General features: G+C 43.7%; 1 protein-coding gene across 5 annotated transcripts in view; it reads right to left on the bottom strand.

Annotated features, from left to right (window-relative positions):
* The window catches only part of LNX2 (ligand of numb-protein X 2), a 73261-nt gene that overhangs the window by 25185 nt on the left and 20581 nt on the right, over window positions 1–27495 (bottom strand). Inside the window, exon 2 of one of the 5 annotated variants that reach the window (XM_083498907.1) lies at window positions 9289–9464. The exons of 3 other annotated variants lie outside the window; for them this stretch is intronic. The gene's annotated coding sequence lies outside the window, so the exon portion shown is untranslated. Of the gene's footprint in view, window positions 1–9288; window positions 9465–17102; window positions 17209–27495 lie in introns of those variants that run through there. One more of the 5 variants, XM_083498905.1, reaches the window with a different exon arrangement.

Here is a 27495-nt window from a genome sequence, read left to right as displayed (position 1 = left end):
CAGGTTTCATGAACTATCCCAGGCATAGGCAAACTCGGCCCTCCAGATGTTTTGGGACTACAACTCCCATCATCCCTGACCACTGGTCCTGTTAGCTAGGGATGATGGGAGTTATAGACCCAAAACATCCGGAGGGCCGAGTTTAAGGATGCCTGAACTACCCTCTCAAGGCAAGCCATATTTTCCATTGGCTGCAAACTAAATTGCTTTGGAATAAAAGGAGATGCTATCAAGATACAGGACTGGCAGCAGCAGAGACAAATGGCAAATAGGGGCAGATTCAGAGTGCCAAGATCTGAACTGGCATGCACAGCTCTAAGGTGTGCAATGAATTCCTCTTGCGGCTACCGTGAGAATCAGTTTGTTCCTTTCTTTCTCATTCCTCATGCGGCTGATGGAAACTTTTCCTTATGAGTACCAACAGTGTGGGTTTCCAAGCAAGAGAAAGAAAGGGAACTCTGACCATAAAATTCAGGGTATTACATAGTGATCATGATTTTGCCTTATACCATCAGAGCCTTGAAATGTCATTTCCTTTTCGGCCACCGTTTGGTTAAGGCAGGAAATCACATGCGCATTAGATGTTTTGAAAGTATTTGGAGGAAACTGAATTGATGTGGTAGACTGTCAGGATGTTTCCGTAACTGAGGATATCTGCTAAATACCTGAACAATTGGTGGAAAAGACAGGGGTGAGGTAGCGTCTAAATGTTTTTCCAGCTATGTTTTTAACTTTCTTAACTGGTTTGTTTATTTTCCTCTCTGACCTGGCTGTTCCAATTTAAGCTCATTATTCTTTAAAAATGCAGAATTCTTTTAGTTTGGCTGTACTAAGAATTTAGACACACACGTACACCCTGCAATCTTAATCATGTAAATAATATTGGGCCCAATGCTTCTGCTCCCAATACTTGTATGCCATATTAAAAAATTTTCAAACAATACCCAAGTAGAAAACAGATACTTTATTGGCACATTTTTGTGTTTTACTTTGAAAGATTTTAGACAGCAGATTTGCTAGTTCCACTTAAAGATAGGGGTCTCTGAACCCCTCAGAAGTCAAAAGCTGCTCATGTACTGTACTTTTTGCAAAAGATTAAATAATGCATGCTAGATATTCTAATGACTATTTCCTGGTTGAGCCTTAGAGATCCTTCTGAGCACCTTGCTTGAGGCGAGTGATGGGCAGGTGGTAAAATATCTGAATATTGTCATGCCTCTTAGACTTGCTATGAAAGTCAGTTCTTAGCTTGTCAATGGACTGACAAAAATAATGTGCTTGTTCTACAATTTCATTTTTCCTTTCTTTTCGCACACATGACAAGTGGGTGGAGGAGGGGAGGAAAGAGCCATGCCAATCTGGGCATGCACCCAAAATAAAACATGTAATTTTATTTTATGCAAAATTTACTCCCACTCTAAACATAAGACATTCTGCCTGCAAAATGAGAACATTTCTTAGCACAGAACCCCAATTTCTCAAACGTGATAGATGTGCTGCTCTCATCGTTAGCCCAGCAAGGAGAGAAAAACATCTCTCACTGATGATGGAGGCAGGTACCAACATAATCGCAGCCATGTATACCGTAGTTGGAGAGAGGATGGTTTTTATCTTCACAATGTTGATTGAATGGTAAAGGGACAAAGACGCAAAGTAAATGAGCAGGGAAGAGGAAGTAAATGGCATTTATATTCCAACTAGGAGAGTCTGTCATCACCTACACCAGGGATGGGAAACCAGAGCTGCTCCAGATGTTATTGGACTCCCAACTTCCATCAGCCCCAGTTAGCACAGATAACAGTCATGGGTGATTAGGGGAGTTGTAGCGTCCCGATTCCCTGAATATAAAAAACTTGCAGGTAGAAAGAGGCTAGAACACTTCTTTATGACAACTAGTTTTCAACATACAGGGAATCTGTTTATAAGGAAGAAGAATCAATCAAGTGACACCTGAATTGTGGTGTATAAGTTTACAATCTTATCTGCTGCTCATGATAACCAGACCTTGATGATCAGCCTGGATTTTCATGAGCCACTTTCTGCAGATAGGCTAAAAGAGATACATGGTGCAACATTATTAAAAACAGCGCAAACAAAAAAACGATCAGACCATAAAACAAATCCTTGCCTTCCCCAAGAGAGACAATCAGATAAGCCCCAAAATACCATCAACTGCTGTATAAATTTAACAATGAAGTGCTTGAGAAGAAAAACCCCCTGGCACCAGAAAGATGTTGTTTTTGGTGCCAGGAGAGCCTCTCTGAGGAAAGAATTCCATAAACCAGGGGCTGCTACTGAAAAGGCCCTTTCTCCTTTTGCTATCCCCCCCCCCCACAAGCCTCCCATGATGTAATATCTAGCACCCACCACAAACACTGTACAATGAGCACGGTAGATTTATTATTATAACAGTAATAATACTGGTGAAAGAATTGCAAGCAAGATGATAGCAAGTGTCAAGGGAAAGAGAGAAATAGCTATAAAATCTGCCTTTCAAAACATATAATTCACTCAGAAATGAGCCCCTTGGAATTTCAGAATGACAACCGAATAGCGTGGCTGATGCTACTGCTTCTTCTTCTTTTAAATTTTGCACGGCGTGCTCCTGATCACGATGCCGCTTGTAACTGCAATTTGTCAGTGAGCATCACTGCGCAGCCTTAAGAAGGTGGCTTCTAACAAATTACATCTTGTAGTTTATCCTTTTAAGAAATAGTATGACAAGGAACATCTCTCCCGGAGGGCACAATTGACGATGCGGCTTCTGTCGTGTTAAGATTTGCTAATTGGGCGCCGAGCTTGGTGGGGCTGCGCCAACAGAACAATCCTGTGATGAAAACCAGTGCATGATTCACACCAGCCTATGCCTGGTTCTCACATGCATTTACTCTGCTTGATTTCTTCTCTGCACTCCATGTCTCCTTGGATCACCTCACAGGCAGTCACAGCTGTTTTTGGACTACAATTCCCATCATCTCTGATCTGGTCCTGCTAGATAGGGATGATGGGACTTGTAGTCCAAAAACAGCTGGAGATCCGAGTTTGAGAAACTCTGCTCTAACCCATGGATTGCTGAACTGGCCACCAAAAGTGCTTATGTGCCCCCACTTCTATTGCAGCCAATTGCATTGGAAAGTCATAGCTGGGGAGGTAAGGGCTCCCTGGGAAGAGGGACTGATTGTTGAACCACTCTGCGAATTGTACCTCTGTGGTGAGAACAGGAGTTCCTGAACCAACTACAGTTCCCAGGATTCTTTGGGGGAAGCCGTGGCTGCTAGAAGTGGCATGATACAACTTTAAATGTATACGGTCTGACAGTTTCAGGCCAGTAAAGTGGCTTTGTCTGCCACCGAAGGCACAAAAACAAGTTAAAATGACGGAAATGAATGACTAGTTCCAAATCAGTTATGAATGGAATTTTAAATAACTGAAACAAATGAAGTAATTAAACAGGATAGGGAATCATTTCCGCTTTAGACTTCCTTTGCCTTGCTTTCCATTTGCCTTAGCATCCACTCCACAGGAACCTGTTCTGACAGTGATCTATATGTCACCTGACTACCATCAAATAAACAAAAAAAAAAAGCACAAAAACCCTATAAGCAGAGTTCAGATTTAAGCCTAATTACGCCGCAGCTCCGAAGCAGATGCTCGGCCCATCTCAGTGCTCAGCAGAATTACAGCATCTTACATGGGGGCTTAGCCAGCTGCCTTAACTAGGCACTGATATAGCAGGATAATTAGAGACAACATAAACGGCTCCATATCTGATCTTGTCATATTTTTCATGACAAGCATCTGGCGCTGTAAAGCAAAAACAAAGCTCCGCGTCAATTTCTGATGACTTCACCCTCCATCAAACATGGCTTGCCTCAACGGGGATCTGCTCCATGATTGAAGATGCACTGATGGCGAGGGGTTGGGCAGGAATGACAAATGATGCAAAACTGTAAGGAATATTCTTTTGATTCCACCCCACCCACCATTTTTATTTAAGTGTGCTAATTACCGTATTTTTTGCTTTATAAGACTCACTTTTTCCCTCCTAAAAAGTAAGGGGAAATGTGTGTGCGTCTTATGGAGCGAATGCAGGCTGCGCAGCTATCCCAGAAGCCAGAACAGCAAGAGGGATTACTGCTTTCACTGCGCAGCAATCCCTCTTGTTGTTCTGGCTTCTGAGATTCAGAATATTTTTTTCCTTGTTTTCCTCCTCCAAAAACTAGGTGCGTCTTGTGGTCTGGTGCATCTTATAATCAGGGCCCACTTTTATCCAGCCACTATTTTCCATTGACATTGGGGTGTATGGGGTGTGGGGGACACGTCGTGCTCCTTCTGGGGTAGTCTGTCCTCCTTTGGTCCCCACCCTGCACTTAGCTCTCACGCGTGGCTCCTAGAAGCAGGGTCAGCATGTAACAGTGGCCACAACTCGGTAAACCCTTTGACTGGCCAGCTAAACCAGGTGAGAGCAGCCGATGGGTCTCAAACCCTCAGTGAATTAGGGACTTCCCTGCATGTGAGGCTCTGGCAGATTGAAACCAATAGCGGGTCCAACAGTCAAGAAGGTGGTTTCTTCACATGCTGCAGAGGGAAGTGAGGGGCAAATGCAGCTTGTCAGTCTCGGAAGGTAGCCCATCTAGAAGAAGGAAAACTCTGATCCTTAATCTTCGCTGCCTTGCGGGATATCTTTGGGAGAAGAAAAGGCTAGAGAGTAAGCCCTACACAAATCCAGAGTGGAGTCCCTAAGTAGGTGCCTTGTACACCTCCATCCGGCAGGGGGCGCCAACTTGAATAAAACACAGGGGGAAGGGAAGCCCCACCCTGCATAATGGATCACAAGACACAGAACACACACACACCAATTGAATGGCAATGCCCATCAACTTGGGGGGCCAGCAGCCTCTATTGTGGGGGCGAAGGGACCTCAGCCCCTAGGAGTTGGCTTCTGGAAACTCCTGCAGCCAAGCTGGTGCCAAACGTATTGCTCTGCTTTCCTTTGGACCACATCAGCAAGGCCGAGGGGGAGCAGGTCTTGTCATCTGGGCATCCCAGGACTTCCCTACACTCTGCCCATGCTTGCACCCTGGGGGGGGGGGGGAGTCACTTGGGTGTTGGAGCTGAAATCCAACAACATCTGGAGGGGCTTGCCCCCAATATCCACAAAAACACTTGAAAACATCCACACACAGCCATCCCCATGTTGCTCAGTATTGTTACACAAAGCATTTGGAGGCAGGCTCAGCATTATGCTAAGCTTTCCTAGTTCTAACTGGGTATAAATGACTAATATATTACATTGCCACAAGAAAGATGCTGACAGCAGGAAGCTGAAAATGCTGCTAGACGGGCAGAAGCAAAGGCTAAGATTAGAGGTGCCAAGTTTACGAAAGACAGAAGGGAAGTTGGGATAATTTGTGGCAGACCTTTTCCCCTTGCCTCCAGATGAATCACATCTCCTCACCTTATGGAATATTGCAGTCTGAACGCTGAGCTAAAGTGTGGTGCCCTCACAGGAAGAGGTCTAGTTTGATTGAAAAGTTTCGGGTGCAAAGACATCACGTTTGCCCAGCCCTGAAACGGCAATATTTGGTACCTTGGGAAAGGGATACAATTCCCCCCCCCCTCAGCTTCTGCATACATAGCACTCAACACACCACCTAGCAGCCATTAGACCTCTGGCTGATGGACAAGGCTGGCATCATTGAGCATCTGTTGAGGCCCAGACCCCAATAGGGGTCCCATGTGATGCTACTCATCCTTCCTACTGTTGTTGCCTGTTCACCTGCCCTCTCAAGGCTGCGTTGGTGAGCAAGGAGAGGAGAAATAACCTCTATACATCTCATCTTCCTCCTCTCGGAGAGGCCCGGATTGGGCCCAGGGGGAAGAAGTCAACATATCAGCAGAGGCAAAAGTGGAATAGGAACCGGTGGCACATCTGGTCCAGCTTCCTGTTCTCACAGTGGCCAACAAGCAGGACCTGAGGGCAACAATACAGTGGTACCTCGGGTTACATACGCTTCAGGTTACAGACTCCGCTACCCAGAAATAGTGTTTCAGGTTAAGAACTTTGCTTCAGGATGAGAACAGAAATCGTGCTCCGGCGGTGCGGCGTCCGCAGGAGGCTCCGTTAGCTAAAGTGGCGCTTCAGGTTAAGAACAGTTTCAAGTTAAGTACGGACCTCTGGAACGAATTAAGTACTTAACCTGAGGTACCACTGCACTCTGCGGTTTCTAGCAACTGGTATTCAGAAGCAATACTGCCTCCTATCCCCCCATGAATTTGTCTAATCCTCTTTCAAAGCCATCTAGGCCGGCGCCACCACTGCCTCCTGAGGGAGTGAGTTCCACAGTTTCTCGTTCTACTTGTGAGCTTCCCACAGGCATCTGGTTGGGCACTGAGAGAACAGAATGCTGGCCTGATCCAGAAGAGCTCTTTTTATGTTCTTCACCTCAGCCTCGGTCTCCCTGCCACCCATCCCTCCCCCCCCCCCAACAGCTCCGCTTCAGAATGCACTTGTGAATGCCCCTTCCCCCCCAAGATTCATGTGCGCTTGCAAATGCAAAAAGGGCTCTTGCCTGTTGGTGGCAGAGAGGGAGGGGGAAGCACATTCGGAAAGCACAACTTCAACCTTACGAACGCAGAATATTAGGGCACATTTAACGGAGGCCTTGGAACCTGCATTTCATATTTGTGGTGCTTGGCGTTTCCATAGTAACAAGAAGCTTCAGGCTTTAATTACAGCAGCGACTTTAAAAAGAGTGCTAACTCCTTTCTCTCTCCCTCTCTCTTTCTGTTTCTCTCAAGGACACCTCTTGTATGTTGTCTTACGAAAAGCTAATATTAGGTTCTAGAATAAATTATACAGAGAGCTCTGCGTACTCTGCAGAGAAGGACGGGAATCAAAACTGCCCCCACCCCTTCCGCCCCAGTAAGCTAAATTCTGCAAGCTACGTAAGTCGCCGAGTTCCAAGAAATGTGCATTTAATACTTAATTTTGTTTGTGGCCATTGTGAGGTAGGGCAAGGATATTTGTGGGACGATGAAGCCCTACCCCCACCCCCACCTTCACCACTGGCAGTCCTACCCAGCCTCCTTGATGTCTTTGCGATATCACAGCAAGCATCAGCCCCATGTCCTTTCAAGCATATACAGCAACAAATAAGGATTTAAAGCCGTTTGGGTAAAATAAAATAAAACTAAGCTGCTCAGGCTGCTGAGTGCTGATAAGGAAATGCCCCTTAACTTCCCTTGATTTAGACTTCCAAGCACTAAAAACAAAACACGACTGAGCCTTCAAGAACTTGCAAAAGAGAAAGTTGCAAAAAAGCAAAAATCGGGTCATCCTCCCCCATTCCCATCAACTGTTGTGCCCAATGCCATCCCTTCCCTGGCAGCGCGGCAGTGATAGCAAGGTCATTTTCTTCTCTGTCCCGAGGTCTCAGACTCCCCTCTGGTGCTTAGAACCCTACAGCAGCAGCATTCCAGTCTCAAGGACCCAGGGGAAATGCTGTTTCCCAGGGCTCCCGAGGCCGCAATATGTAACTGCCCCACCATCAAGTAAGTTTGGGAGGAAGAAAAGAGGACAGTGATATCAGGAGCCAGATTTTGTTGGCATCTGCAGAAGTGATGGTCAAACTTTGGTACACAGCAAACCAAGCCCTGTCCCAAATTTGGAAGGGTCTGGGATTGCCTTGTATTGGGGGTGAAGCATCTCAAACTGCAGGAGTTTGCATTTTGAATACCCCAAAATTCACCCTCATCACCAGTGCTGAGTTCTGTGCCTGATGCTAAATCTGGTGTCTTGGGAACATCTCAGGATCATCTTCTAATAACTAATACACTAAAAATTCTGGCAGTTTTTACAATCTGCAAAACCAGAGACTACACTTGTGCATGTACTGTATAACCATTATAATAAGGGAGGGAGGGAACTGCAATCCTATAGCCACTTACCTGGGACCAAGTCCCACTGAATTACCGTATTTTTCGCTCTATAAGATGCACCTGACCATAAGACGCACCTAGTTTTTAGGGGAGGAAAACAAGAAATAAGAAGCCTCCTGAGTGAAGAGGGGGCGCTCCTTCCTCTTCGCTCAGGAGGCTTTGCAGGGCTATCCCTGAAGCCAGGAGAGCAAGCGGGATCAGTGCACACTGATCCCGCTTGTTCTCCTGGCTTCAGTGAAAGCAAGCCTCCTGGCTTTCCCCCGACCTCCTGCAAAAGCCAGGGATAGCTGCATGAAGCCTCCGCAGGGCAGCGGGATGAAGGCTGCCCGCTGCCCTACGGAGGCTTCGCACGGCTAAGCCAGAAGCTAGAACAGCTAGAGAGAGCGCTGCGCAGTGCTCCCTCTAGCTGTTCTGGCTTCTGGGGTAGCTCTCGAAGCTTGCATTCGCTCCATAAGATGCACACACATTTCCCCTTACATTTTAGGAGGGGGAAAGTGCGTCTTATAGAGTGAAAAATATGGTGGATGTCTACTTGTGGGTAGACATGCATAGGATTGCATTGAAAGTTACTGAAACATAGATGTAAAGGAAATATACATGTCAATGCACCATAATCCACAGAAAAATATGTATCAGTGAACCCTGGGGGTGGGGGAATGAGGCTTTGTATCATTAACATAAAGACACCAAAAGAAATTCAGTAATCACAGTTCATTAATCACAACTGCATATTGATCAATCAAATTATAACAAAAAGGAAAAGTACATACCCTATTTCACACACGCTCACCAATTCCATCTAAGAAATTCCTGTACGACTTAGTTATGAAGTTATTTCTACTATACAATCAAGTAACTCAAACCAGCTAGACAAGATCTCTTGACAAGAAAAGACCAAAACCTTATTTTAGCCAGAATATATAGAAGGGTAGAGTTTTATGCTTGCAGTCATGCAATTAAGAAAGGGAATAATTAACCAGACCCTTCCCCGCCCCCGCCCCCCGGTCAAGTGAGTTTGGGGAGGGAGGAGGGTGAAAAATCTGTTTGCACAGGAATTTCAATCTGTCCAACAACTCTTAATACTGTATATGGGATGCTCTTTCAGATTAGAAAGTCTAATGCATTCCGTCAAACCCTTTCCTTTTTGACAAGTGTGTGTGCTTCCAAAGATCAGAACAGAGAAAGCTGCAAGATTTTTAAAATGATTATTGAAATGACAATAGTCCTTTTGTACTGTTAACGCTGAACCTTTTAAAGCAGAATAAAGTATTTTACCAAAGGTTGAAGTTCCATTTACTCATACATTTACACAACTGCATCTTTTATTTAAGACATTTTTCTTTTTACCTTGCCTTTCCAAAAGCTCAAGCTGGTTTACAGTTCAAGCTTTTGCTTTGCAGCTAATCTGAAAAAAACGAGGAAGCAGAGAGTGTAATGTATGCCCTTTGATCTTGTGCATCATCAGAAAAGCACTTGTCTCTCAAAGGAGACTGGAAAATTTCTCAATCCAAAGTTCCATGTCCCTTAAAAAAAAAAAAAAATTAGTCACAGTAATCTAAATGAGAGCATTCCACTAGCAAAGCACATTAGGTACCAAGTTATTCCATGGCATATATAACTTGTTGGCAGGGTCACAGCAATGGGTGATAGTTCCAACTCCACCCACCTGCCCCAAGAGACCTTTCAGGACTCTCTGCCTCTTTGGTCCAGATGGAGCAAGACAGGATAGCTCCATTTCTAAAATCACCTATTGCCAGGATTCCCATCTCTGTACATTAATATTTTTCAAGGATAACAAACATGAAACTGGATTCTCTTGCTCTAAGTCTTGATCCCGCCAACATTCTCAACTGATGCAACATCCTTATTTTCCAATTCAAGCACAGCAAAATGGCTGTAGCAATAGATCACTGGAATGCTTTTGTAATTGGTTCTACGGATGCAATTCATTTGAAAACTTTGCATCTGAAGTGGTCACCTATTTTCCAAGGGGGACCTGATCTTAAGATGCTGGTATTCTGTCCAGGCTGGGACTGATGGGAATTACAGTCCCACACACCTGGAGAGCAGCAGGCTGGGGAAAGGCTGCTCTAGAACATTTACACTGGAAGATCCCCAAATTCTGTATGAGAGGCAAGAAAAGCAGCCCCCGAGGCACAGTAAGTTCCAGTGGCGTAGCGTGGGTTGTCAGCACCCGGGGCAAGGCAAGTAATTTGCGCCCCCTAACCCATGGATTTGCGCCCCCTAACCCGTGGATTTGCGCCCCCTAACCCGTGGATTTGCGCCCCCTAACCCTAACCCCCAGATGTTGCGCCCGGTGCGGCCGGCCCCCCCTGCACCCCCCACGCTACGCCACAGGTAAGTTCACAAGCTCCTTTGTGGTAAGGTGAAAATGGAATAAGATTCAGGGTGGGTGGGTAGAATTGTGATCTAAACGAAGCAGGTGCAATTTGTTTTGCCTGCTTTTTTTCCAGCAAAAAGCAAAGATCAGCCAGCATAGAAAGAACAGACAGTAACCTCTGCAAATTGCTCAAGCTCCTGACTGATGGCTGTGTACTGTTAAGCTACTCAGAATCTGGAGAACCCTCTCCACTAAGGATTGCCAGGAGTGAAATGTGCAACTTACAGATCATGTAACTTGCAGCCCAAGTCAGCATGGTTCAATGGGCAGCTAATGAGCTAGATCCACCCCATAGAACATTTTGATCTGGCCCCACTAAGGTACAAGTGATGGAGGCAGAGAAAGTAGACCTCTCCCAGTTCAAGTGCCACATTCTCACATACAAAGGAGGTGCTCTACCACTGAACTACAACCCTTTCCATCTGAGATAAGGCCTCCTCCAGCCATTTACTCCTTCAGATACATGCTTAAGACTTTATTTACCAAAGCCTCTTGCTGAAAATTTCAATATATGCTTTTCTGTGGGCTTGGGGGTCATCTGCTCATCATCTTCTGGTATTGAACTGTGACTTTAACTGTGCTATTTCTGGTGTCTCTTTAATACTTATTTATTTTGTCTTATGTGCACCAGTCTGATAATTTATCAGTCTTAGTGGTTTATAAATATTTGAAAAATACAAAATAAAACTCAGCTGTGCTTACTTATGAGTAGACATATACAGGCTTGCACTGTTCATCAGAACAGGAAATGGGGCAGGGACACGGAAAGTTAACAGTGAATTCTGGCACCCTGAAAAAATTAATTAAGACGTCTTACTGGAATAAAGATAATCTTAGGCCAAAAAAAAAAAAAAGCCCCAAGCACTAGCAAAACTGAGCAATACATTTATGCTAAGGAAAAGGAATAGAGTGCAAAAGGAATATGCGAACGACGTCCACGTGACACTCCTGGGGAAGTGTTCTTTTAAATAGAAGCCATGTTTGGAAAGATTAACAACTCTTTATGCAGCTTGCTACACCATCAATATTAGAGAAAGGATTTTAAACACAGCCTGCAGACAGGCGTCTCAAAGGCAAATGGCCCTTAGATGATTATGTAAACTCTTGTCTATATCCAAGGGAGAAAAAGAACATACAAATTACGATAATGCTGTATTTGTTCAAGTCAATAGCCGGGCATAATACACTCCTCTATTTTAATCTTCATAATTCTATAGCTATGAAAAGCATTAGAGCCTTCTAAGAAAGCATTTGTCAGATCAAACGGGGGTGCCCCTCCACTTTCCAAACCTATTTTCAAATGCATGTTATGCTTGTCTACTCCTAATAAACCATTCACAATTTCAGATCATTTCCCTTTTATGGACCTCCTCCGTGCAATCATAACTTTTTAATATCAGGAGCGTTGGAGAAAAGCATGGTAATCTGCAGGAATCATCTTTTTCATGAGAAGCTTGCCCCATGTTGCAAACAAATGACCCATTGCAGAGAAGGAGGGAAGGCTGTCGTTTCAGTGGCTATTGCTTGTAGAGATGCACCTGTATTGTAGCTCAGCACATGCCCTGCATGCAGAAGGTCCTCTGTTCTCTCCAGGTACCTCCAGGTAAGGCTGAGAAAGTGTCCTTTTGGAACCCCTACATAGCCGCTGCCAAGTCACTGTAGACCAGCCTTCTTCATCTGGCCGCCTCCAGAGCAGTGTTGGAAACACTCACCAGCCCAACTGAAGAGGTTCCTGGTGAGACCAGAGGGACATCACTATCCCTGACAACAACCCCTAACTACTGGATTATTTTGCCCCATCTTTTTGTGCCTGCCAAACAGCCGTGTCATGCTTATGACAATATTTTATTCTTTTGTGAATTGTGCTGTTTTAAATGTGCATTTTATATTTGACTTTTAAAAAAAAAGTTTAAGATTTTTTTTGTTAACTTTGCTTGTGTAAAATATGTATTCTGCAATTGACCTCCTTAGTAATGTTTTATTTTGAAATCTTTAAGATAATATTTTAGTTTTCTGTTAATTATGTTGCTTTGGCTGTATACTCTACATTTGACTTTCTTCAGATTGTTTTATTGATGTTTTATCGACGTTCTTAAAAATATAAAGCGGTACAGAAATGAAATAAATAAAATAATAAATAAATAAATAAATAAAATAAGCTAGGCACCAAATGGCACCTAAAGTCTAGGTTGCAGTTGCCACAACAGAATGTCTATTTGCCAGGGAACTAGATGAACCCCGAGGTCCTTTCCAATGGTACAATTCTGTGATTCTATGATCAAAACTACATTGCTTGACTGTAAGCTTGGCCTTACAACAGTTCGCTTGTCCCAGTATGCAAAAAGGAGAAACAAACATGGTGGAAATGGAAATGGTACAGTTGTATCTTGGTTGTCAAACGGAATCCGTTCTGGAAGTCCGTTCGACTTCTGAAAATGTTCAACAACCAAGGCGTGGCTTCCAATTGGCTGCAGGAACTTCCTGCATGCAATCGGAAGCCGCAGAAGCCACGTCGGACGTTCGGGTTCCAAAGAACGTTTGCAAACCAGAACACTCACTTCCGGGTTTGCGGCGTTCGGGAGCCAAAACATTCTAGTTGCAGCATTCTAGAAGGCAGCAGGTTGGAGACCATTAATCTCACCTGGTATAAGACACATTCATATACTCTTCAGCATAGCTGTTAAAAGGTACAGGAGTCCTAGTTTCCTTTGCATGTGCCCCCCCCCCATCAGCAAAATCACTTGCAGCTCACAGAAGCGCTATTGGAAACAAAGTACTTCCATGCTTCAGTACACAGATTGCCAACGTCTAGGAAAGGGTGAGTCAAGCAAGGCTGTACTATGAAAAATGCCATAGTACACAGTTTACCAGAATAGATGGCCAACTCACATTCTTGGTTTAATTTTTAATCTTGCATGACATCATGATACCAGATGCTGACACAACTTGCTTTCCGTTGATTACTTGGAACAGAAGTTGTGTTCCCCTGAAACCTGTTCCAAGACCAAATGGGAGTTCTGAACACCACTTTTATAACATAAAAAGAGCTTGCTGCATCATGCTGTCGGGCTATCCAAGTCTAGCACCCTGTTTTCGTTGGCAATGTATCTCATGTCTTAAAAACATGAGAATCACCACAAAATAATCATAATCAGAAGTCAATCTGAAATTCATAATCTGGGAGGGGGGAAACACCACTTTTGTCTACATTTGCAATAGAATAAGTTGAGGATGAGACAGGAGGACGGTTTCGCATTCAGACTACAAAAGCAGAATGCCTTTTTGAATGCCTCCTACATTTAATTCACACACACACCTCCCTGAAAGTGCAAAAGTAAAACAAAGGAAACAGAATGAGTGCTGGATATCTAGGGTGCTAGATATTTACTCACATGGTAGAGCATTCAAAATGGGCCCCATCTTACCTGCAAATACCTGAAGTGGTATTTGATTAATTCGTTCATTTATGCATATATCCCCCAACCCCTTCTTCCATCACAGAACCCAAGACAGAACACATGTGGTTCCCAGGGAGTTTGCCATCCCAGATCTAGCCATCCCCTGAGACCATAGCTCATTCCACATCCCCTTTTTCTGCCAGGTATAGTCTGGCAATGGCTGTGGCTATGGCTGCAACCAAAGGTGGGTGGAGCCAGAATCACTGGTGGGTGAGACCACCCCTTTGTCTCTGTCTCTCTCTGGCACCTCTTTCTCTTTTATACTCTCTCAATTTTTCTTCTTATCCAGTAGGTTGCTGCAGCAGGGATAGATCTTGCCTAGGGATGGGCAAATCTGTTAATTTTCCAGTCTTAAATTCAGTTCTCCACATTCCCACATCAGTTTGTATTTTTTTAGTACAAAATCCTCATGAGAATCCATCAATGTTTTAATGTGAATTTATTCTAATACAGTGGTACCTCGCAAGACGAATGCCTCGCAAGACGAAAAACGCGCAAGACGAAAGAGTTTTCCGTTTTTTGAGTCGTTCCGCAAGACGAATTTCCCTATGGGCTTGCTTCGCAAGACGAAATGTCTTGCGAGTTCTTGTGAGTTTGTTTCCTTTTTCTTAAAGCCGCTAAGCCGCTAATAGCCGCTAAGCCGCTAATAGCCGTGCTTCGCAAGACGAAAAAAACCGCAAGGCGAAGAGACTCGTGGAACGGATTAATTTCGTCTTGCGAGGCACCACTGTATATACTTTTTTTCTTTGCCATTTTGCCTAACAAGAAAACTGCTTGGCAAAAATGTGTTGAATATAATGCATTTTTCTAGGTTGTTTTCACTAAAACATAAAAGCACATAGAGCACACTTTACCATAGGATATGCATTTTTCAATGCATCATTTAGCTTAATTATTCTTACATTTTAGAACTGCATTGCAAAATTCAGAGAAGCGCGAATTTCAAAAGATGGCTGGGTTTCGCTTTGCATTTGTTGCAGAAAGTGAGAATTCAGCAAGTCCAGCTTTAAATGCAAACTGAATAGATTTTCTCCCCAATCCCTACTCTGGTCAGTGATCTGCCCTGATTGTTACATCAGACTCCCCGTTTCCTTTCATATTGTCATCTCCCCAACACACCCCTCCTCTATTTCTCTCTGTCTCATGTTCCCCCACCCACATGAAACTGTGCTAAGGGCCACATGGAACGAGGTTTAGGGCCGTAGAATTTCCACCCCTGCTTTTAAAACATTTTCTCTTTTTAAATCTGACAGTATGTTATTTTAAGTAAAAACTTTCCAAACGGAGCAGACACTAACATCACACACATATGCAAACGAAAAGCTTTCTGCAGGGGGTGATTTAACAATAAGACTATTTAGAGATTTGTCTGCATTCGTTACAGTCAAAAACTTTAATAGGTAACTGTAGGATGATTACCGAGTATGTATCCTAGGAGACTAGATAGAGCTCTCATACCTAAAAGGCACAACACTTTCCCCTGTTTCCAATACAAAAAGTACAGGCTCTATAAATAATAGAGTAAGCTTGACAAATAAAGTTAATCTCTTACTTTGAGACCCATTAAATATGTATTTCTGCTTGTCTGGCACTGCAAATTATACACATTCTGATCCCTGCTACATCTCTCTCATTTCCCCTCCCTCCTTCCAAGCTAACTACAGAGAAGTTAGGACCCTCTGTTAGGGTTGAATTTAAAAGCAAAAGAGGAGAAGGTCAGTCTTAATAGCAGCATCATGATGGCTGGGATTCTGGACTATTTAAAGTATAAGCCATGGGTAAGGAATCTCTAGCCCACAGGCCAAATTAGGGCCAGCACAGGTCTCAACGTTGCCTGCAGGGCCATTTCCACCATGCCATGCCCCACCTGCCTCACACCTGAGTCACTGGGGAAGCTGGGGGGGGGGAGCTTGCTGTGAGTGATTGGTGCTGACAGCAAGGCCTGCTGGTATCAGCTACACTAAGGCATTCCCCAAGGGGGCTCACCGTCAGCAAGTCCTGCTTCATATGTTTGCAGAAATGGTTTGGATTCAAACAGCCCTTGCAGATGGCTTTCAAAGGGCCTTTGCCATAACCACTGATCATCACAGGCAGGGCCATTCACCTGTCAAAGAGCAAAGTTGGCCCACAGGAGGTGGGGGAATTAAGGCTCTGGCACACTGGTTAGGTTCAGTTCTGCACCCCTGGAAGAAGCCTTAACATTCAACAAAGATGTTCTGTGTTGAAACAGCAATTCTCTTAGGGCAAGGGTAGCCAATATGGGGCCTTCCATCTTGTTTTGAATCACAGAATCATAGCACTGGAACAGACCCCAAGGGTCCTCTAGCCCAACTCCCTGCAGTGCAGGAATCTCAGCTAAAGCATCCATGACAAATGGCTATCCAACCTCTACTTAAAAACCTCCAAGGAAAGAGAGTCCACAACCTCTAGAGGGAGAGCGTTCCACTGTAAAACACAGGGGTCAGCAAACTTTTTCAGCAGGGGGCCGGTCCACTGTCCCTCAGACCTTGTTGGGGGCCGGACTATATTTTTTTAAAACAATGAATGAATTCTATGCCCCACAAATAACCCAGAGATGCATTTTAAATAAAATCACACATTCTACTCATGTAAAAACACGCTGATTCCTGGACCGTCCGTGGGCCAGATTGAGAAGGCAATTGGGCCAGATCCAGTCCTTGGGCCTTAGTTTGCCTACCTATGGTCAAACAGCTCTTACTGTCAGAAAGTTTCCCCTGATGTTTAGTTGGAATCTCCTTTCTTGTAACTTGAAGCCATTGGTTCAACTACAAAACACCCCTGTATGCTTGCTATGGCTGAAGGCAGTTGCAGTATACAACATCTGGAGGTCTGTTATCCCTTTCTTAAGGTAGTGACTAGAATGGACTGCCAAACATAAAATGCAAAAACCATACGAATACAAGCTACCTTTCAAGCACAGTGCATTTTAACATAAAAGTGAACCTCATTTCAGGCTACCAGGTCTACCCTCTTCAGTTCCAAAGACAGTTTGGCGGGGAGTGATCCCATGCATTCTTGCTTCTGGAAAGATTTCTCTAAAACAATTCCCACCCCACCCCTCAACGTGAATGCAGTCTCTAAAACACCATTCCCACTTCCGAGATCATGAGGAGGAACGCCCGAGTAGGATTCTTTGCAAATCCTCCGCAGGAAGGTAGGCTGATAGCTCAGAACAGCTGCCACAGAAGCTGCTAATGCCAAAGCAACCTTAATATCGATTCCCCTTTCTCTCCTGTGCTCTCGCACTTTTGTATTGCAATTTAAGCAGGAGCAAAACATACCTGAGCAACGTGTAAAGCCATAGGGCGAGAGGCATTGTTCTTCCCAGTGGAGGAGGAGGAGATGATCACATGATAACACAGAAGTTCGAGAGAGGAGAGACTGCCAGCGTGCTAGTATAAGCAAAATACACCAGTGGAATAATTAAAAGAGCGCCAGCCACAGCAACCTATTGCAGGCTCTAAGCACAGCGACCTATTGCAGGCTCTGCTTTAAACACTGCAAATTGGTTCTCGCACATAATGGCACATAAATGCAAGCTCAGCCTTGACAACCACGGCTCGGTACGTGCTGTAGTGGCACCTGTCATAGTTAAAAGGATCCACAGGGCGTTAGTATTCAAACTGCTTTCCCTGGAGGGCATATTAAATAAATCAAGACTTTAAAAACATGCTCCAGGCTAGGATTAGGCATATAAATGCTTCTCCAGGTGTAGCAAGGCAATGCCATCCTGCAATTCCAAATTTTAAGTACTTGTTGAGAGCATGTGCTTACTGCATATAGTAGGGGGTGATTCCAAAACCACTATATGCACCAGTGGTTTTGAAACAAACATAGACCACTAGGCCAAAATAACCTGGTTGTCTAGAATGCAAGGATGTGCCTAGAGTGGAAATAGTAGGCACAATGCAATCAAGAGAACATTAACAGGATTCAAATTTCCCTTCCATGAGCATGTGCTGTTAGAGCAGTCTTACAAACAGGTCCAGAAAAGTTAGTAGCCTGCAGGATTTATTTATTTTTTCCTTATTCTGTGTGCCTGACATTTATGTCATACATAAATCCTGAAGAGCTGGAGAGAGAGAAAGAAGTCAAATGTTTTCCAACAGACAAAATCTTCATTGCATAATTGTCTGCTGGAAATTTTTATTCAGTGTGGGGACCAGGTGAGCAGCTATTCATCAGTTTGGCTCCATCCACACTAATCATTCGTATTGATTTTATACTGCTTTGGTTTTCACTAAAGCATCCTGGGTACTGCAGTTTGCTAAAGGTGTTGGGAATTATTAGGAGACTCCTGTCCCCCTCACAGAACTATAATTCCCACAGCTCCCCTAGTAGAGAGATTATTAAACCAGTTGAAGTTTGTGGCCTAGCTGTGCCCTCTCCCTACCACCACCACCCCAAAGACTGGAGAGATGTGCCACAAGTTGGAACAAACACACACTTCTCTGTAATCACCAACAATCAGCTGATCAATTGCCCCAAATCCAACATCATACATGGCCTGGAACAGTGATGGGGAACCTGCAGGCCTCCAAATGTGGTTGGACTCCAAATCCCACCAGCCCCAGTCAGTGTGCTCAGTGGTGAGGGATTATGGGAGCTGTAGTCCAACAACATCCGGTGAACCACAAGGTCCCTTTCCTAGCTAAGGGGGGGGGGTGTTTTAGGAGAGTACTGAGGGCAGGATAAAGAGGCCTGGCAAACCAAATTCTTCTTGAGGACTGTAGGCACACCAGCTCAGCACATTGTGCTGTCTTTATTGTAGCAGAGAAGCAAAATTCTGAACACAAAAAAACCATATAAAATTCCTTTTTTCATCCTTCATCTTCAAACTTCTCTCAGATAAACAAGAAAGGGGCTGTCAATTGATATTCCTTCCAGCCCACACCAAGATCTCAAAGTCAATTTGGCTGAATGTAAAACAGAACAACAGCTCTATTTATAAGCTGTCCACCTCCTGCAGTAACTTCAGGATGTAAAACATTCCCCATTATACCTGGTCCAGGGGCACACATCCAATTTGAATGGGAGGCAGCATCAGGTTTTTGCAATTTTCGCTGAAAATTGGCAACAAGACTGAAAGCGTTTCATACAGGCCTTCAGGACACAGATACCAACTGGGCCCCCGAGACTTGTCACTGTAATAATATTCTAAGCAAGGGCATCTGCTGCCGCCATGTAAATCGGAGTCTACAGCTCTCTGACCCCCACCTGTCCTCCTCTATCAGAAATCCTGCCTGATATAAACCACTTCAGATATGACAAGCTCTGAGCCGTAGTGCCATAGGAAAGGATTTTTCTTTGAACAAAAGACTGCATTGACGGCAATTTCAAGACACAGGAGTGCATTCATTTATTTCTATCACCACGTTTGTGCCCTACCCCACCTCAGAGATGCTCATGGCGGCATACAACTGGGTTAACCGCCCTGTCCTCTCACAACAACCCTATCAAGTAGGTTTGTCTGATAGCACGACTGTCATAAAATGAGGTCTAGTTTACCCATGAAGCAGAAAGAGGCCATAAAGTGGATTTAATTTGTTCAGCTGCAGGCAGGGGGTGCTGTTTTTTCAACGCACCCACATCTCAAAAAACAAACAAGCCTGCAAGCGAAAATGAAGCAAAACCTAATACATTAGGCAGAGTGATTCTAGCCCAAATTACTCCCCAACGTACTCATTTTTTTTACTGTAGGAACAATTTTTTTAAGCACATGCACACGCCATAGAAGAGCTGCCCAAAATGGCATTCTCAAGTGGCACAGTCCCTTCTACCTCTTTAGGACTAAGGACATAACTTACACACAACCTCTGGAAGTCTTCAATATCACATCCATTGGGCAGGGGGAATCTGACTATTTAAAAAACCAATTCACTGGATCCAGATTAAGTCAACTGAAATGGAACTTAAGGTCAAATGGGTATGTGGGGTGTTAGGGAAGGCGTAGTACCTCTGGTGGGGAACACGTCGTGCTCCCTCTGGGGTACTTTGTCCACCTTTGGCCCCCACCCTGCACTGAGCTCTCACCTATGGCTCCTAGAAGCTGTCAGCACGTGACAGCGGCCACACTCTGGGAAATGGCTTCAACTGGCCGGCTAAACCAGGTGAGGGTAACCAATAGGTCTCAAACCCTCAGTGAGTTAGGAACTTCTTCTGCCTGTGAAGACAGGCACCGGAAGATTGAGCGGACAAGGCAAATAGTAGGTCCAATGGTCAAGGAGGTCATTTCTACACATGCTGTAGAGGGAAATGAGGGGCAGATGGGACTCATCAACTTGGGAAGGTAGCCTATCTAAGAGAAGGAAAACCCTGATCATAAACCTCCACTGCCTTGTAGGATATATTTGGGGAAAAGAAAAGGATAAGGAGTAAACCCTACAAAAATCTGGAGTGGAAGCCTTAGATTGATGGCGTCATGTACACCTTCTTCCAGCAACTTCTACAGCCAAGCTGGTGCCAAATGTATAGCTCTGCTTTCCTTTGGACCACATTAGCGAAGCCAACATAGGGGTCTTGGACCTCTGTACAACCTGCCCAGGCTTACTCCTGGAGGTCACTTCAGTGCTGCTGATGCAGCAGTTTGACTTCATCCCCCGAGGCGCACTCCATTGTCTCTCAAGACAGATAGATGGCAACAAAAAGCTCAATGGGACTTATGTCAGTCATGACTAGCCTGACCAATTGATTTTAATGGAAATTAAGTCCAAGTAGTTTAGGCTGCAGTCCTAACCGCTCTTACCTGGGAGAAAGTCCACTGAATTAATTAAGACTTACTTCTAAGTAGACATAGTTAGGATTGCACTCTTAGTCTGGATCCAACCCAATATAATGTTCCATAGTCACCTATAATAGTCACACAAATTTGAATGGAAATTAATGACAAATGCCAGTGTTTGTTGCAATTTCTGAATCAGTGGAAATGTGGATGAGGTCATACCAAAACAAAACAATTAAGAAAGACCTGGCAGCATAGTTCAAGAAATAATCAACTCTTTTCGACAATTGCTGTCTGTTTCCTTGTTGACCTTTGAATATCCCACAATGGCCTTTGAGACCGTAGACTGGGGTAGCCAATGTGCCACACTCCAAATGTTTTGGACTACAACTTCCATCAACTCTAGTCATCACTGCCAATGGCCACGGATTATAGGTGCTGTAGTCCACAACACCTGAGAGGTACCACATTGACTACCCTTGATGTAGTAAGCCATCAGACAGTGAGTGAACAACAAGAGAATTAGGAAAGGCAGATATGGATTATGTAGCCGAATCTGATGCTGTGGAAGTTTCTCCTTAAAATGGGTTTCCAAAGTCTTCAAAATGATTCAGGGCTTTCTCATTTTAACAACCCAATGACTTGATTGCTCAAGATTTATTGACTGTACTTACTCTGTTTTATGGAGCAACGTTTTTTAATGCCATTTTAATGCTTCCCACCCTTCAAGTAAGCTTCAAAAGGAAATGGGATAAAAGGTATTTTAATCAATCAATCATAGTTTCACACATGAAACTGCTAAAGGTACATGAACATTACTACACACTGAAAAAGTGTGTCAATTTCATTTTTATTTTATAAATGCAAAAGTGGCATAAATTGTAACCTGTCCTGGGACCAGCTGGTGAAAGGTGGGTAAATAGTAATTACAATAATACCGGTAATAACAATAGCTTCTTTAACCAATGCTGATCCAAAATTGCTTCAACCGTATTAACAATGAAATACTGTTTAGCGTTTCACTGTTTTCTTGATTAGAAACTGCCAAGGAACAATTGAAGCTCTCTCTTGTACTGTCAAGCAAGGTCCCTACAATTTCTAGTTGTGTAGAATTATTATAATGTCTCATCAAGAAGGAGCTTACCTAGCAACCTTAAGAAGAGCAAGAATGGCCCCTTTGTTTTAAAAATTGCACTGGATTTAATAAAACCTGGATGCATCATTAGGTTAATTTAAAACATTGCAAAATACATTGATGGATGCTACCTAAACCCAATGGCTATGCTTAGCTCAGAGGAATGTGGCTATTAAGGCAGAGCTTAATAGGATTTTGCTATTTATTGCTCTCCAACTTGATTCCCCCCCCCATCCAGAGAACTATAAAGTAGACTTAAGCATTCAGAAGTACAGTGGCAAGTTGCATACTTAGATCTTTAAACCAAGGATTTTCAACATTTTTGTCAAAGAATGAGAATTCCTAAAATCCCCAACATAACATTGGTGAGGGGGTGCAGCTGTATCTGCTACATTACAGTCACCATAATAATATAGACTAGAGGCAATCTCAGAAGTATAAATGCCTGTGAGTAGGCCCACTCGTTTGATCTGTTTACCACAGTGCATCACAGAAGACAAGCTCCAAGTAACTACATACATTTTATTCTTAGTTCCTGTACAGTGGTACCTCCATTTACGAAATTAATCCATTTCGGCCCAGTATACTTGAAGGAGCATCTCCACCCCATCGTTCAACCCGGACACTGAAGTCCAGCGCCGAAGGCCTTCTGGCAGTTCCCTCACTGCGAGAAGTGAAGTTACAGGGAACCAGGGCGAGGGCCTTCTCGGTAGTGGCGCCCGCCCTATGGAACGCCCTCCCATGCCAAGGAAATAAACAACTATATGACATTTAGAAGACATCTGAAGGCAGCCCTGTTTAGGGAAGTTTTTAATGACTGATGCTTTAATGACTGATCTTCCAACCTTCTGTTGGAAGATGCCCAGAGTGGCTGGGGAAACCCAGCCAGATGGGCAGGGTAGGAATATATCATCATCATCATCATCATTATTATTATTATTATTATTATTATTATTATTATTATTATTATTATGTTCTTAAACCAAAACTGTTCTTAAACCAAGGTGCGTTTTCCCTAATGAGGCCTCCCACCGCTGGTGCCCTTCCACCATTCAGATTCCATTCTTAGACCGAGGTAAAGTTTGCAAACCGGGACACGACTTCCGGTTTTGTGGAGTTTGTAAACCGAATTGTTCGTAAACAGAACTGTTCTTAAATCAAGGTACCACTGTATTATTATTTCAGCTACACCCCACCTTTCTTCCAAGAAGCTCAACTAGCAGACTCAGTTCTCCCTCTCCCCATTTTATCTTTACAACACCCTGTGAGGTAGGTTAGGCTGAGAGGCAGGGACTGGCCCAAGGGCACCAGTGAACTTCATGGCTGAGTGGGGACTTGAACCAAGGCCTCCCAGGTCGTAGTACAACACACTAACCACTACACAACAGTTCATCTTAAATATTTTGTGCATTGTGGAATAGAGCACACGAGCATAATGCTTGCCGCCAAGCACCACCACAACCTACACACTAGGTCCATATCTGAACCAACATATGATGTGTACAGTGGTACCTCGGGTTAAGTACTTAATTCATTCCGGAGGTTCGTACTTAACCTGAAACTGTTCTTAACCTGAAGACCACTTTAGCCTATGGGGCCTCCTGCTGCTCCTGCGCCGCTGGAGCACGATTTCTGTTCTCATCCTGAAGCAAAGTTCTTAACCTGAAGCACTATTTCTGGGTTAGCGGAGTCTGTAACCTGAAGTGTATGTAACCTGAAGCGTATGTAACCTGAAGCATATGTAACCTGAAGCGTATGTAACCCGAGGTACCACTGTACAAACATGCGCCCAAAGTACAATTCTCCAGTAACTTCCCGTAACACCCTTAGGGCTATGTTACGCAGTATACATAACCGAACTTTGATTCGTTATCTGTATAACTAGGTTACAGTGGTGCCTCGCAAGACGAAATTAATCCGTTCCGCGAGTCTCTTCGTCTTGCGGTTTTTTCGTCTTGCGAAGCACAGCTATTAGCGGCTTAGCTGCTATTAATGGCTTAGTGGCTTTAAGAAAAAGGAAACAAACACGACAGAACTCGCAAGACGTTTCGTCTTGCGAAGCAAGCCCATAGGGAAATTCGTCTTGCGGAACGACTCAAAAAACGGGAAACTCTTTCGTCTTGCGAGGCATTCGTCTTGCGAGGTACCACTGTACTAGGAACAACCAATCAGAATTCCGTGGAAAGTGCATGTGTTATCAGCCACCTCACTGTGGCACTCACAGTCAACATCAACACTCAAGAAAGGAGATTCCGACTAAACATCAGGAAAAACTTTCTGACAACTCAACTTTCTAGAACTTCCTATGTGCAAAGCAGTCTTAGAGGTTAAAAACACAACTGAAAACCAACTGCTTTTTAACTGTCTGCTAGTGAAAGAAATGCCAACCCAGTGTGCAGCAGCCGTGAAAAAGGCAAATTTCTTGCTAGGGATCATTAGGAAAGGAGTGGAAAGTAAAATCGCCAGCATCATAATGCCACTATACAAATATATGGTACATCCACATTTGGAGTACTGTGCACACTTCTGGTCACCTCACCTCAAAAAGGAGAGTGTGGAGTTGGAAAGGATTCAGAAAAGATTCACAGTAGTGAGTTTGTTACATGCACAAAGATGAAAAGACTTATCATTACCTACTGTGGAAGAATGGTTGTTGAAATTAATGGCTTTGGCTGAGCCGGCCAACTTGATGTGTCTAATTAGAGGAAAATCATTGTTGACGTTTATTAATGATTCAAAAGCCCTTATGGACTTTTTGCACAAAAAGGAAAATGAACTTGTTTGGAGACTGAAAAAAGGTTGGTTTATGGAAAGTAGAAGAGTTGGATGTTATTATCGAGCAAGGATTTTGCATAAGTCTATAAAGCTGAAAGAGAATCAATCAGAAGTCTTCCTTCTTTCTTTCTTTCTTTCTTTCTTTCTTTCTTTCTTTCTTTCTTTCTTTCCTTCCTTCCTTCCTTCCTTCCTTCCTCTTTCTTTCTTTCTTTCTTTCTTTCTTTCTTTCTTTTAGTTTATGTGTAAAATGTGCTTCGTTTTTTATGTTAAATGTTGAACTTGGCTTTTTTCAGCAAAGGTGTAAGAATAAAAAACTTTATTATTAAAAAAAGTAAAAGATTCAGAAAAGGACAACCAAAATGACCAAGCAGATGGAGTGCCTCTCCTATGAAGAAAGGTTGCAAAATTGGGGAATTTTTAAGTTTAGACAAAAGGTGGCTAAAAGGTGGCGTGAAATAAGTTCATAATATTATGCAAGGCATGGAAAAAGCGGATAAATAAGAGATTTTCTCCCTCTCCCATAACTCTAGAACTCATGAACATCCAGTGAAGCTTAAATATTGGCAAATTCCGGACAGATTTTTAAAAAGTAGTTCTTCAAGCAATACCTAGTTAAACTATGGAACTTCCTCCCACTGGATGGCTTTAAAAGACGATTAGACAAATTCATGGAGGAGAGGGCTATTGATGGCTACAACCCAAGATGGCTCTGCTCTGGCCTCCACAGTTGGAGGAGCAATGCTTCTGAACGGCAGTTGCTGGAAACCACAGGAGGGAAGAAGATGCTCTTGGGCTTGAATTCTGCTTGCAGGTTTCCCTCAGCCACTGTGAGAACAGGATGCTCGACTAGATGGGCCACTGGCCGTATCCAGCAGGCTCTTAGGTTCTTAAATAAGAAAGTGCTTGGTCGACATGGCTGTATGTGTTGCACTAATTCACTGACTGAAGTAAAGCATACGTCCAAAGTTGCCCTCTCTTGAAAGCGAGTCCCATTAGTTTTAATGAGACTGCCTTCCACAGAAGGGTTTTTATGTCAACATGCCAGGAACCCAGAGTTTGAGCTCCCTCAAATGCAATTAGACATGCAATCCTAAAAACGCCTACTTAGAAGTAATTTCTATTGAAAACGAACAGAACTTAATTCCAAAGAGATTTGCCCAGTATACGGCAATAAGACAAGGGCACAGATGGCCTGCCCAGCAAATATGTAGACTCCCCTTCAGCCCAATGGGAAAGGGAAGTGCTGAAGGTCCCTAGGGAAGTAGGGAGCTTGCAAGAAAATGGGAATCTAACAGAAATATAATAAAAAATAGAAGAATGGAAAATTTGCCATTGGCTCCCAAACTGTACTGCTAGGGGGTTAAGTTCATCTTTTATTCACAGTTAGTTTTTTATCTAGGTCCTAGGCAACCTCCCCGGGGCCACATGCTGGTACAGTGGTACCTCGATTACATACGCTTCAGGTTACAGACTCTGCTAACCCAGAAATAGTGCTTCAGGTTAAGAACTTTGCTTCAGGGACTTCTGGGTTAGCACCATCGGCTCCGTGGAAACTGGGTCTTCCCACCGCGGCGAAGGTGGGGACCCGCTAGAAATCCCAGGCGGAGGAAGCCTGGGAATGTGGGGTTCGGCAGGGCACCAGGAGCGTCCCCCCTACACACCGGGAACCCCATTTTGGGGCTCCGGAGTGAAGTGGGGTGAGCGGCGCGGTGCTGCGAACTGATTGCTACTTTCACGGAGTGAAGCCGCACAGCCATTGCCGGAGAGCGCTGACTTTTTCCTGTGGACAATTGGATTTAAAACAAGTACCCGTGAGTAGAAACGGAAAATTGGATCAAGAAATATCTTCATTTGGCACCAAAGCGGGAAGGTTCAAAACGGGAAATCCGCCTTCCGCTTTTGTACATAGACTGAAGCAAAAACCTTGTAAGCTAAAGCCTGGAAAGTCGTTAAAAAAGTTTAAGTTTCCTTCATTTATAATTACTGAAACCCCCTTGGAAGCAGGAGAAAAGGGGGGGGACTTTGTTTAACGCCTGCAGGAGAGGGAGTGAAGAAAGTTTCCACCGTCTCTAACCTGGGAACGGGGTGTCAGAGACAGAAATTCTTGGAGAGGTTCATTGACTGTGAATGGAATACTTTGACAGATAGCTAAAGAAGAGAAATAAATTGATTCCAGTGTTGCCTTCTGGATTCTAAAGAAACAAAATATCTGAAAAATGAAAATTCCTTCCAGTAGCACCTTAAAGACCAACTAAGTTAGTTCTTGGTATGAGCTTTCGTGTGCATGCATCTGAAGAAGTGTGCATGCACACGAAAGCTCATACCAAGAACTAACTTAGTTGGTCTTTAAGGTGCTACTGGAAGGAATTTTTTTATTTTGAAAAATGAAAGTAATTTTCCTTTGTTGGACTTGCCTTAAAAAAAATGGATACAAATAGAAATTGTCTCCTCTAGAGGGAGCTTGCTAAACTGTTGCAGCAGCAGGAGGCCCCCATTAGCTAAAGTAGTGCTTCAGGTTAAGAACAGTTTCAGGTTAAGAACGGACCTCCAGAACGAATTAAGTTCTTAACCTGAGGTACCACTGTAGTAGACAGGGTCAGAGGTAAAGATTTTGGGATATATCCAGCCTCATATAACCAACATGCTTAACTCTAATTAATGCATGAAGGGGTTAAGACCATAGAGTAAGCTGTCCTGCCAGGCTTAGCTAAGTCACACTCCCTCACTCTGGGAGGAATGGCTAATGTACTCTTTATTTTCCCACTTTCTACCATTATTCCACCATGTGAATCCTACCAGCTTGGTTCCAAGCTTAGACCATATGGCTTTAGCCAGCCACCTTTGTGTTTTTATACAAACTATTTAGAAACACTTACCTTTCTGGAGCCAACCTAAGTTGTGTTACCTGTCTTTTCTTTCTGTTGTATAGTAAAGCACATGCATTGAAGAGTTTGTAAGTAAAGCATTTTTAACTTACCAAACATGTAGTCTCTTTCTATGCTAAAGAAAGTAGAAAGCTTGGAAGCAACTTAGAAGGGGGTAT

The sequence above is a fragment of the Podarcis liolepis genome, assembly GCF_965112155.1.
Source record: "Podarcis liolepis genome assembly, chromosome: 4".
NCBI lineage: Eukaryota > Metazoa > Chordata > Lepidosauria > Squamata > Lacertidae > Podarcis > Podarcis liolepis.
This window is presented reverse-complemented; position numbering and strand designations above follow the sequence as displayed.